Source organism: Pantherophis guttatus, chromosome 2, assembly GCF_059756535.1.
Source record: "Pantherophis guttatus breed Tessera chromosome 2, ASM5975653v1, whole genome shotgun sequence".
Classification (NCBI taxonomy): Eukaryota; Metazoa; Chordata; class Lepidosauria; order Squamata; family Colubridae; genus Pantherophis; species Pantherophis guttatus.
Window position 1 is genome coordinate 140,147,913 of NC_142064.1, and position 14,023 is coordinate 140,161,935.

The following is a 14,023-nucleotide window of genomic DNA, read 5'->3' on the forward strand; positions in this document are numbered from 1 at the left end:
CTACATGTGTACAGATTATTTTAAATTTATAAAATGCTACATTGTATACTGATAAAAATGCAACAGAAATGCACTTCGGGGTGGGGATTGCTTAAACTTTTGTAAACTGTTGATTACAAGAAATATGCAATAGGTTTTTCTTTTAACTTTTGATATTTTCTTCTGAAACATAAGATCACCATCAGTCTGTAATGGTCTATCATGCTCTTGTGTGTATGTGAGAAAGAATCTATTATATAGCATTGGCTTCCTTTAGGATGGTACCTCTGATTTCCCTTCTCTTCCCCCCCCCCCTTTTTTTTTTGTTCTTTAGATGAAGGTTATTTGCATCTTCAGCCCTCGACTCTTGAAGAGATGGGAATGAGTGTATTAATGTAGATTTAAAATTTAGCATAGGAACTAATCAGCCTCTGAACTAACCTGTTAACAACTTCAACACTTTTATTTAATGACTTTTTAAAAAAAATCAGTTATGAATAAAATTTCCCTCAAAGAAATTTCAAATATTAAGTGTTGGTGTGCAAATGGCTTCTGTTTTTAATAAACCAAACTACTCAGCTATATCTTTCCCCCAAAAAGTTTGACTTCTGTGATACATCTAGTCTGACTTAGCAGAGTGATGGCTTCATATATATCTCAATTATTTGGCTTATCTATTTCTTATCAGTTTGGTTTATTCCTGTTGTCAAAGCTGTCTAATCCAAGAAATTGTGTAAAGTAGGTTCATGCTTAATTGTTAAGATTATACATGTATTTGTATTTGTTTTTGACATTGCCAAGGTGCTATGGGAAATTGAAATAACAGTTAGAAGGAAATAATAAAAGCCACCTTAAAAAAACAACTTTGTCTGAATATTATTTGGTGAAATAAAGAAATAGTAAGAGGATATTTGTTCAAATCTAACAGGATCAAAAACGAGACATGAGGGGAAACATTGATTAGTGAAAGAAATCCATGAAATTTATCAATGAAAATGAGATAGATCATTTCTTTTATTTCCTTTAAATTTTATTTTATTAATATATTCTATGCATCAATACACAAATGAAATATACAATTCTGCCACCATGGTGTAATGTGAGTACATTGTCCATAAATATAAAGTCATTCCTTTATACATACATACTTGCCATCATATATCTATTCTATCCCACCTTTTCTGGACCCAATCGTACCATAATTTCCAACTGTTATAAAATTCTGAATCTTTTTTACCATTGATCAATCTAGTTAATCTATCTGATTCCGCACACTCATTAATTTTATATATTATTTTCAAATCCATCGGTAAGTATTGATTTTTCCACTCCTGCGCAAACCCTAATCTTGTTGCAGTAATAATATGAATCAACAAGAACCATATACCTTATTTAACATTCAAAGGTTTTGCCCCCAACAGGAAAATATTGGCCTCAATTCCAAATTGATCTGTGTAATTTCCAAAATCCACTGCCGTATTTTTTCCCAATATTTAACCGCCTGCGGGCAGGTCCACCATTGATGAAAGTAAGTTCCATTACTGTAACTGCATTTCCAACAGCAGGAAGATGTCCCGGGAAACATTTTAGCTAGTCTTGTACTGGGGAGATGCCAATGGTAGACCATTTTATATATGTTTTCTTTATATCAGGAGGCCATGGTTAATTTCATATTTTTCAACCAAATCTGTTCCCATTGCTGGAAGTCAAGGGGATATCCAAAATTTCGCCCCCACGTTATCATACAATCCTTCACTACATCCTGTCCTATCTGCAGAGACGATAAATATGTATAACATTTAGATAGTACCCCTTTCCCTCCTCCTAATAAGATCTTATCCAATTCTTGTCTTTTACGGTAAATTCCTTCACTATATAAATCTTTTTTATACCTCGAGTGCACTTGGGAATAAGACCACCAGTTTATCTTATATCCTTGGAGAGTTAATAATTCTTGTGACTTTGGATTACCCTGAGCATCCAAAAAGACTTCATAAGTCAAAGTTTTCCCCCCTTTATACAATGGCGGGTAGATCTGAGCTTCCTGCGCTGAAATCCAACATGGGACTTTTGAATATACTCTTCTAATCTTTTCCCAAGTGTACCCAAGAGTCCTATGTAAATAGTGATCGTCAAAGTGTCTGGGGCAGCTGGACACTCCCGGCCATAAAAAATAGTGCCAGCTATGTTGAAGACTGGCTCCCTTAAATGTCAAAAGTTATCTCTTTTGTAGGGTCATCCATTCTTTCACCCAAATCAAGTTCGCTGTTTGGTAATAAAGCTCCCAATTTGGGAGTCCAAGTCCTCCTCTGTTTTTAGGTTCTTGTAATATTTTAAGTCCAATCCGCGGCTTCTTTCCCTGCCAGATAAACTTGGATATACTCCTATCCAAATTTGTAAAAAACTCTTTGTTCAACCTTACCGGGGCTGTTTGAAATAGAAATAGCCATTTGGGTAACACGCACATCTTAATGGTTGCCACCCTTCCCAAAATTGATAGCTGGAGATTTTTCCATCTTTCTAGATCTCTGAGCACCTGGTTGTAAAGAGGAAAATAGTTATCCTCCTTTATGGAGGAGCATCTGGCAGTCACCCATATACCCAGATACTTAATTTTGTCATTTTTAAACCCATCAACTGCTCCAGCTGTTGCCTTTGCATCTGAGTCATATTCTTTGCTAGGATTTTAGTTTTTTCTTCATTCATCAATAATCTCGCTACCTTCCCATACTCTAATCAAGCATAATAATTTCAGGCCCGAGTCCAGTGGTTGATCCAAAATAAATACAAGATCTTCTGCATAAGCCTGGACTTTAACTTCCTCCTGCCTAATCTTCATTCCTCTTATTTCCGTATTTCCTCTCACTTCTCTAAGCAGAGGTTCTAAAGTCAATACAAATAGCAATGGGGAAAGGGGACATCCCTGTCTTGTACCTCTACAAATTTGAATCCTCTCCGTTTCCTCTCCATCTATGAAAACTCTTGCAGTCTGTTCCCGGTAGATAGCTCGAATTGCCCGAATAAAATTCCCACCAAATTCCATATATTCCAATTGAGAAATCATAAATTCCCAACCGATTTTGTCAAAACGCCTTTTGGGCGTCAACAAAAATTAAAGCTAATTGTTTATCTGGGCGATTTTTGAAAAATTCTAATGTATTCATGATAATTCTAAGATTATCTCGTAAGTATCTATGAGGAAGGAAGCCGTTTTGGTCTGAGTGAATGAATTGGTTAAGGAAATAGCTAAGTCTGGCTGCAAGGACCCCCGCAAATATCTTATAATTGGAATTTAGTAATGATATATGTCTATAATTCTTAATAAGAGATAGGTCAGTTCATTTTTTTGGAATAATAGAAATATAAGCCCCAGTCCAAGATACTGGGACCTGAGCCTCTTTCATAACCACATTGAATAAATCCGTCATGTGTTTTCCTACAACATCAAACACTATTTTGTATAGTTCAACTGGGAGGCCATCTCTACCCGGGGTTTTGCCATTCGCCTGTGCTTTCATAACTGTTTCTACTTCCTCCATCGTAAATTCCGCATTAAGAATATCCTTCATTGTTTCCGAGGCTTTAGGCAAGTCTGTCTTTTCCAAGTATTTCCAAATTTCACAAATATTTTCCTCCCCTTTCTGATAAAGCTGTGTAAAGAAATCCTGGGCTACCATTCTCTTGCCTTCCTTAGTACAATGAAGATTCCTAATTACATCTTTCAGCCCTTCTATTCTCTGTTGTTCCTGCTCCTTCCTAAGCCGGTAAGCCAGCCATCTTCCTGGTTTTTTTGCCCTTTGAAAAAATTTTTGTTTAGTCCACTTTATTTTATTTTAATTCCTCTTGATCTAATAATTTAATCTGGTGTTGCCAGAAATCCCTTTCCTCTATCAATGTTGTCTGGATTAATCCATTTTGCAACCTTTCTTCCACCCGTTGTAATTTATTCAAGAGGTTGTCTCGGTGTTTCTTACCAGCCCTGTGTTTATCAATCATGTATTTGATTAGCCATCCCCTCATCACTGCCTTAGCCGTATCTCATGTATTGTATATTGAAGTATCCTCTTTCTTATTTTCCTGAAAAAAAAGATGTAACTCCTTGATGTAAACAGATGCGAAGTGAATTGGGAGATATACGACAGACATTAATACAAGAGGAAAAAATGAAAGAGATGGAGAAGAAGACGGAGAGATGCGAAGGGCGGATGGACAGCTGGCAGAAGAGACAAATAACGATAAATAGGGACTTAGAGGAAGAAATAATTTTTTTGGAGATGGAGAGATCTTTTTTTTTCTTAGAATACAAAATGTGGCGGAAGAGAAAGGTGAAAAACTGGATGACATTGTAGGAGAAATAGTTGCAGAAACTTTGGAGGTGGATAGATGCATGATCCAACGTGATATTGATGAGTCTTTTAGAGTATTCACTAGCTATGCAAAAAGGAACAATCTCCCTCGGGAAATTCACATTTGTTTTAATAAGAAAGCCTTGTGCGAAGAATTTTATAAACGAACAAGGGATCAAACTATTACATATAAAGGCCAACGTATAATAGTTTTGAAACAAATTCCAGGTCGGGTAAGAGAACAGAGACGTAGATATCAATTTTTGACGACTTTCCTGAGGAAAAACGCAATTTCGTATCATTGGCTGTTACCTGAAGGATTACTGATGACATGGAGGGATAAGAAAGTGAGGATTTGGAGTCTTCAAGAAGCAAGAGAACTCATGGAACAACAATTCAATTTGTCAGAATTAGATGTTGAAGGAGAAGGGGAAAGTAGAAGTCTGGAGGAATCAAAAGAGGAAGAAGAGGTAGAGGAGAGGAGAGAAGGAAAGGTGGGAAAGAAGGGTGGGGGAACACGAAAAGTTGAGGAATTAACAGCGCCTCAGAGGGAGACAAGACAAACAGCTAAGAAGGCCACAACAGCGGGAAAGTAAAAACTTAGGTGAGAAAAGGAGATGGGGGAATTAGTACGTTTGATATCTGTAAATATTAATGGTTTAAATGCCCCTAATAAGCGTAGTAGGATTTTGAACAAATTAAGAAAAGCTAAGTATGATATTGTCTGCATGCAGGAGACTCATATAAAAAAAGATCAAAACCATTTGTTAGAATGCCGGGCGTTGGGTAAAACCTATACCTCATTAGCAGGACAAAAAAAAGAGGGATAGTGGTATATGTACGATATCATTTGAAATCCCAACAGGTATTTGCTGACCAGGAAGGCCGGGTTCTCATGCTCGAAATAGAAATTGCCCAGTGGAAGTCTTTATTGGTTTGTATTTATGCCCCTAATGACAATCGGAGGACTTTTTATCAAAACTTTTATGTTAAACTGGGTGACCTGGAATACGAACATATCTGTTTAGTTAGAGATTTCAATGCTGTAATGGATAGAATGCAGGATTACGTCCCGGAAAACATACAAGGAGGGTTGAAGGATATTAAGAGAACATTACCAAAAATATGTAATGATTTAAGGGAGGAATTTGGACTGCAGGATATATGAAGGTTGAGAAATCCCAATAAAAATCAATATACTTATTTCTCTCCTAGACACTATTCGTGGACCCGAATAGATATGATATGGATGTCCCTTGAGTTGAGGGGTTGGTCTCGGAAGTGGAAATAGGGACCAACCAGTGGCAGACCATAACCCGCTAATGGTAACTTGGAAGATCTCACATTGTAGGAAGGGTAAATGGAGAATGAATATAGGTATCTTGAGAGATGAAGAATTTATGAGTAAATTTAAGGAGATCATTTCTTTTATTTCCATATGTAAGTTAAATCAGAGAAAGCAGGTTAATCTTTTGAAAAGTCAGCCTGTAGATTTAAGTCATATTCCATTCTGGGGTCTCTCCAGGAATAGTTATAAAACCCATTAGATAATTTTTTTTCTATAAAAATGTGTGAGTTTTAAATGCCTTTAGTTTTGTTTGAATTAGCCTGCCATCCTAACTGGTAGTAAAAATCCATTTTTTCTATTTTTTTTTCTCCAATACATTTGTTTCTAGATTCCACTTGGAGCCAGAAGTAGAAATTGGATCCTACCTTCTCTGGAAAGAAAGAAATTAAAAAAGGGAAGGGTGTTGGCAAGAGATGGCCCAGGGCACATTTATTCCTTTGTGATGCTGACCCCAGAGGTAGATTATGGGCTCAAAAATATTCTGTGTTGCAAGGAGAAAACCTTAACTTCCATTCAGATGATAATGATCCATTTTCATTAATACACTTCAATCTACGTGTGACTGGCATTTCTTTGTTTTTATTTTTCTTCAGAAGAGATACAATTCTCATAACTCCTATTTTCAGTTTTACTACTTAAAACAAAATCAAGGGTGATTGACCAAGAGCAGAAAAAAGTAGGTCACTACAATTTCTTTGCAACAGTTCAGTTTGCTATTGCCTTTTTCCAGGTTGTCTTTTTTTCAGTTCAGGCCTGGAATTCCCAGGTGGTTTCTTATCCAAGGACTAATGAGGCCTGACCTTCAGCTTCTAAATTCAGATAAAATTGGGTGTGTATTGCTGAGAATAAGGCCAAAAAGGCCGAGAACCTGGTTTAGGAGTTAAGAATGCATTTAGATAGAATCCTTCTTTAATCTTTCCTAGAACAATAGTCATGCGAGCAAGCAAGCTGAGACATTGTATGTATCTGAAATTAAAGGGGAGAGTTGTTTGTGAGAAATACTCCAGTTTATAGATAAATTGGGACAAGGCACAAAAGAGCAATAAAAGATTAAAGACAGATTTTCTTCAAATTCTTCCTATCCAACCTCTATAGTCTTAATACGCTTTATTGTCCTTGGTAATGAATAAGCTATTCAGCAGAGAACAAACATACTTTGGTTTGGATATTGTAAAGCTGAGGCTTGTTGAACAAAACAGCCTGATTTGCATAATGGCTGAGCTTGCATAATATAGAATAAAGTTAGCTGGTTTGTAGCTCTGCCTTGTAGGAAATCAGGAAATTGCATTAATTCAATAAATAGTTTCAATTAGCCACAAATTAGTGCTTTGTGCAAATTCAGTCACTCTGGCCCTGAATGTTTTATAAAAGGCATAGGACTGTTTTATTACCTATAGTTTATTGATTATTGTTTTAGTAACGTTTGCATATGGAAGGCAGCTGCTCAAGAGTTGATGACTAAGCCAGTAATTAAATAAAATAAGCAGAGGCGGCTGAGAATCTGACTATCTTTGTAATGACTAAAACACTACGCAGATCTGCCCTTTTTTACATTTATTTCCCTTAGATAAATTTAGATTCTGCTATTGTATTTTTGAAGGCCAAACTGTGATGATGCTTACAGAATTCATTAAATAATCCTTCGGAAGTGCTTTAGTGATGTGTTAATCAGGCCCAGAGCTTTATTTGACATGTCCTTTTATTTTTTGTCATGATGCTTCCTTTCTTAATATTCTTATTTTGGACTGGTCAGTGACCATAATAAAGATGCTGATGAAGATGATCACGATTAAGACAACAGACTCTTCAATTAGCTCTGTTGACGTATTCCTGTGATCCATCACCAAAGGGAAAAAAGCACTTACCTGAATTAATTGGGAGCAGCCATATTGGATTATATCCCAGCGATTTTTGCTACTGATTGCTCATATTTTTTTTTAACAATGTATAGTTCTTTAAAAAGTAGTGGCCCTACTGTATGAAGAGCCCCTAGGGACAGTGAGAGGAGGTTCTTGACTCCTTTTACAACTTCCTTTCCATTTCACATAAAAATACTATATACTTTGGATGAAGCTGCCCTTTTTCTTGGACATCTTTAGCCCTGTATCTCTGTTTAATGTTTATGAGCCATGGTGGCACAGTGGTTAGAATGCATTATTGCAGGCTAATTCTGCTCATAGTCTGGGGTTCAATCCTGACTGGCTCAAGGTTGCCTCAGCCTTCCATCCTTCTGAGGTCAGTAAAATTAGGACCCAGATTGTTGGGGGCAACATGCCAACATTTGTAAACTGTTCAGAGTGCTGTAAAGCTCTATAAAGCGGTACCTAAGTCTAAGAGCTATTGCCATTAAGAGATACTCCTACTTTTTTCAGTTTACTCCTGCCAAAGAGTCCTTGGATAAGAATACTAACATTTTAAGCAGAGCGATTGATAGACAAAAGGATTGACAACCCATTTTAAGTAAAGGGATTGTTAAGGTGTTCCTGGCTACCACATTTGCAGGACCAGAAAAAAAACACAAAGGCATGAGTATAAAATTGGGTAGTGGGACTAATCCTATTAGGAAGCAAGGTTTTGAAAAGGATCTGGGTGTCTTGAACCAACACAGTTCAAAATATGATGCAGCTAAACCCCCCAAATGTATCAACCAAAATGTAGTATCACAATTAAGAAAAGTAATTGTTCCACTATGCATGTCAGACTGATACTAAGTTGCATTAACAGAGAGATACAATCAAGATCAAGTGAGGTACTACTACCACTCTATAAAGCCTTAGTAACACCACACCTACAATACTGCATCCAGTTTTGGTCACCACACTATAAAAAAGATGGTGAGATTCTAGATAAAGTCCAGAGAAGAGCAACCAGGATGATTAGGGGACTGGAGACTAAAACATATGAAGAACGGTGACAGGAATTGGGCATGGCTAGTCTAGTGAAGAAAAGGACCAGGGGAAACATGATAACAGTGTTCCAATATTTGTGGGGCTGCCACAGAGAGGAAGGGGTCAAGCTATTTTCCAAAGCACCTGAAGGCCAGACAATGAATAATGGATGGAAACTGATCAAGGAGAGATTCAACCTAGAAATAAAGAGAAATTTTCTGACAATGAGAACAATCAACCAGTGGAACAGCTTACCTTCAGAAGTTGTGGGAGCTTCATCAATGGAGGTTTTCAAGAAGAGATTGGACTGCCATTTATCAGAAATGGTATAGGGTCTCCTGCTTGGGTGGGGGGGGAGTGGACTAGATGACCTACAAGGTCCTTTCCAACTCTGTTAAATCTGTTCCAAAAATATTTCATCCATTTTTGAGCACCACATTTTTGGATAGACATTGGCAAATTGGTACCTTCCAGAAGAAAGCAACCAAAATTGTCACGAGTGTTTCCAGGATTGCTGTGGCTATCTGCCTACTCACAAACAGTATGGTTTTAATCAAGCCATCTACTGTTGCCAATTACCTGCAAGCCTTCCCCGCCCTGGATAATTGCAGGTTGACTCCTTACATAAGCAAGGACCTTTTGCTTGCTACTTGGGCCTAGTCTTCTAGGCCTAAATGCACAGCTCCTGCAGGAAGCTTGTTGCAACGCCGCAGATGGGAGAAGAATGCAGATAAGGACTCCAGACGTCCCTACAGAGAGACTCCCACGGATGCTTGCCTTTTGCTGTTTTGAAACATGCAAGCTATCATCGGGACTGCCGCTGGACCTTCTTCCTCCCACAAGCTTCAAGCAATGTTTGCTGTTTGAACTGTTTTTACTTCAGGTGACTTTTAGCTGTGAGGCTCGTGCTGCCCTCGTTATGATTGCCTTGATGATGTATCGACGCCGAAGCTGCTTACCTTCATGCTAGCTTTATTCTTTTGTGAACTGTTTTCGGTATTGTGGAGAGGGATCTAGGGAGATAGCCTTGCCTCACATACCCAGATAAGACTTTGTTTTTAATGTGTTTTCTTAAAGACATAGTGCTTTTTAAATGTTTTAAAGTAAATTATATTTTTACACAAGACGCCTCTGTCAGAATTATTTCAGTCTCAGTGTGTTTACTCATGAGCTGGTTCACGGTCCGGGGTACCCCTCAACCCCATTTCCTAACAGTTGGTAGCAGAGGATGGTTTAACGAACTTACGCTCATGTGGTAACGCGCTAGACTGGAATGTCTGCAGTTGAATAGATGTTGACTAGGGCAGCAGCAGCAGCAAAAAGTATGAAGTCACAAACTGGACTGTCTGGGGCTCAGGCCAAAAATGTTTTGGCTGAAAAACCCCAAACTCTAATTGATTTAGAGAATAGTGGAGCTGTAAGTTTTGGAGCAGAGGCCTCAACTTGTGAAGGGCCTAAGATAGTGAGTAAACCATCATCACCAAAAGAAGTAGAGACTGGAAGAACGCCACTTCAGGTCTTGAAAACAAATACAGAGGTGGATGATGAGTTTAGGAAGGCAATCCTTCAGTGTTTAGGTTTGCCCATAGTAAGTCAGAACCCGACTGCGGATTCTAGTGAATTATTAAAGAATCCAGCCGTGAAAGGAAAGAAGATCGAAGTCCTACAAAACACCGGATCGGTAAGAGACTTTCAATCTTTTCCTAAAACCCCCACCTCAGACCATAAGTGGAGAATGGGGGATAACAGATTGCCTGATTCGAATGTTCCTGCTTCTTTGTTAAACCAGCATGGCCAAGTTGACATTGCGCCACCTGCTGTTGAAGCCATCATAGATCAGGCTATAAAGACTTTAGCTCCCTTGATGACATCAGTGACTTCTGCTAAAATAAGAGACTCTCATGTTGAGCATAAGGTTGCAAGTGTGATAGAAACTTTGGCAACCATTTTAGGCGATGGTTTGCAGGCACCATCGGCTCAACAAATAGTAGCTGCACATACCAAAGCACCCCTGATGTCTGCGACTAATTCAGCGCACGCCACGAGTGGGATATATCCATCCCTGATGACATCGACATCCAGGACAGTTCCGGAGGCTGCCTCAACTGAAGATAGGAATTTGGGAGCGCGCCCAAAAATTCCTAGAGATGTGCACCAGAGAGGACCCTCGAGCCTTTGTGATCAAACCAGGATGAGCTTTGCATCCTCACAACCTGAAGTTTTAATCCCTCCCATTGGGGAGGAACGATTGTCAGAATGCCTGATGGAAGACACTGTGTTGTGTGCTTCCATTCCAATGCCTTATTGCCCGTTCCAGGATGGACCACATTTTGAACATCAATTAATGTCTGTTCCCATGTTTAATAATGTACAGGTCCTTCCTCCTAATTTTAAAAGTTTAAGTGTGGGTGGAGGAAATTTTAAGGAATGGGTTAAAAGTATTCAAGTAATTTTAATGAAAGAAAATGTTTTACCGTTGTTGTTAAAACCCCCACCTAGACCATGGTCCTTAGAAGTTGATCTTTTACATCACAAGGCCTTTTGTATTTTACTGATGTCTATTGACCCTGCACTATATCCCAGCATACCTAGTAACCTGACCGTAACAGAAGTTTGGGTGAAACTGCATAAGCTATTTTGTTCAAAAAGCTCCCATGTTACAAACAGAGTTTATAGGGAGTTCTATTCCGCAAGGTTGAAGGCGGGAGTAGATATTAATGAACACTTATGTGAGTTAAACAGGTTAAGGCAGGAATTGATGTTGAGGGGGGAAACAGTGTCTGAACAAACCCTCATTACTGTTATACTCAATTCCCTTGACCCTAGCTGGGATAATTTTATATCGCAACTGGATAATGTTAGTTGTAATAACTTATCTTTAGAAGTGTTATCTGGCAGATTGATTGCAGAAGATAACTTGCGAAAATGCAGGGCGGCTTTTCACAAAAAGGAAAAACCTTTAAGAAGGCCCGATAGTTCAGATAGAGCATATACTATCGGAGAATGCTTCAATTGTGGTTCAAGAGAACATTATAGAAGGGATTGCCCACAAAATGTAAATGCTAGGGCATGCTCAAATGTACCTTCTGATAATAAATGTAAAAGGAGGTCATTGCCTCCTGGTAGAAAGCCAAGTATAGATGTTCCTAACCACAGAAGGGGTAAAAAGCCAAATGAAGGCAACAAAGGGAACAAACCCAGGTTTAATGATAGCTCTGTAGGTATAGTGGAAACTACTGAGTCAGAGCTTACAAGGGAACAGCAAGAGCAACTATGGTTAATGGACAGTGGAGCCAGTAACCATGTTGTCAGTGACCGAAGGTTGTTTGTTAATATGAGAAGGCATCAATCCATGGTCAAAGTTGCAAACGGTAAAAAGGTGAATGTTGTTGGCATTGGAGATGTTTATATTCCTGGGATAGGAAAGATTCATGGAGCATTGTATGTACCAGAGATAGATCACAATTTGCTAAGCCTAATGAGGATATGTGAGAACCCCAGAATGGAGATTCTGTTCTCAGGAGGAACAGCTGTGATCAAAAACAACAAATGTGTGATTGGGGAGGTTTTGAAGATAGGTGGTTTGCCTTATTATTCCCCCAATACGAATGCTGAGTTCTGCAGCGATAGCAATTACACTATCTCATTTGGTAGTAACAATGAATCACAGTTAGAACTAGGTGATGAGGATCAAGACTTTCACCAGAGGAAGCCTTGTAAAGACAAATGTAAAGTTAATAAAAAGTTTTTAAATTTTAACTTAGAGTCAGATAGTAGGGAACCTGAAAATGCTAATGCAATTTCTATAGGAGAGCCGTTGCACAATGAATGTGCTCACTTGATGCATCGCAGGCTAGGTCATGTGAGTTTTCCTGTAGTGAAAAAGGTAACCGAACACTCAAGGGGAACCAAGATCAATGATTGTAACACATTTCTAGATTGTTCAATTTGTAGGAGTGCAAAGTTGAAGGTGAAATCCGCGCCTAAGAGGTTTCAGAGGTACTCTGAACACCCGTTTCAGCTCGTCCACATGGATTTGGTGGGTCCATTCGCACCTTCCGTGGGTAAGAGACGGTACTTTCTTACCATAGTAGACGACCATAGCAGATTTGGATTCGTTTTTCCCCTAATGTCCAAGAGTGAAACGTTGACTAAGTTTAAGGAATTTTGTAACTTAGTCCAGAACCAGCACCAGGTCAGAGTTAAGAAAATCTTGACTGACAGGGGGACTGAATTTAATTCCAGGCAGTTCTCCAGCTGGTTGAGAAGTAAGGGGATAGTCCACTTACGCACCGCGCCTTACTTTAAGTTTCAAAATGGCGTTGCAGAACAGTGCAGCGACGTATTACAAACTATGATGCGGTGCGCCCTAGAGGATTCCGGACTAGACTTCGCGTATTGGGTAGAAGCAATTAGATACGCGAACTACACCTTGAACCGAGTGTGGTCTAGCGTGGTGCAGAAGACCCCATACGAGGTGTTATACGGCCATAAGCCTAGCTTGGCACACCTCCACGTTTTCGGGGTGATGGCCGATGTTCATGTCCCGAAGGAGCTCAGGAGAAAGGGAGACCCAATCTCTGTTAAACTGAGATTTGTTGGTTATGAGCAGGGCTCCAAGGCATTTAGGTTTGCCTACCCTAACGGGAAATTAATGATATCAAGGTCTGCCACTTTTCACGAAGGGGCCAATTGGAGTAAGATCCATGCCGATGAGATTCTTACTCAGAACCCTTCCCGCAGTTGTCATAGGCGAGCGGAGGATGTATCAGAGGACCTACCTGAGGATAGGGATACATCTGGTTCTGGGAAGCGTGCATCCCAGGCACCCTTGAAAGGGGTATTGAAGCGTAAGATGGGGGTAGCCAGGAAGGATAGGCACCCAGCTTCTGAGACGCATAGTGATAGTCACGAGGTAGATGACTCATCGGACGACTCTGATGTGAGTGACTCTCCTAAAGGCAGACCAGTTAGGGTTACCAGGGGCAATAAGCCTAAGAGGTATGACGACTTTGTTGACCAGTCAAATAGCCGCAGAGAAGGGGATTGTCACGAGTGTTTCCAGGATTGCTGTGGCTATCTGCCTACTCACAAACAGTATGGTTTTAATCAAGCCATCTACTGTTGCCAATTACCTGCAAGCCTTCCCCGCCCTGGATAATTGCAGGTTGACTCCTTACATAAGCAAGGACCTTTTGCTTGCTACTTGGGCCTAGTCTTCTAGGCCTAAATGCACAGCTCCTGCAGGAAGCTTGTTGCAACGCCGCAGATGGGAGAAGAATGCAGATAAGGACTCCAGACGTCCCTACAGAGAGACTCCCACGGATGCTTGCCTTTTGCTGTTTTGAAACATGCAAGCTATCATCGGGACTGCCGCTGGACCTTCTTCCTCCCACAAGCTTCAAGCAATGTTTGCTGTTTGAACTGTTTTTACTTCAGGTGACTTTTAGCTGTGAGGCTCG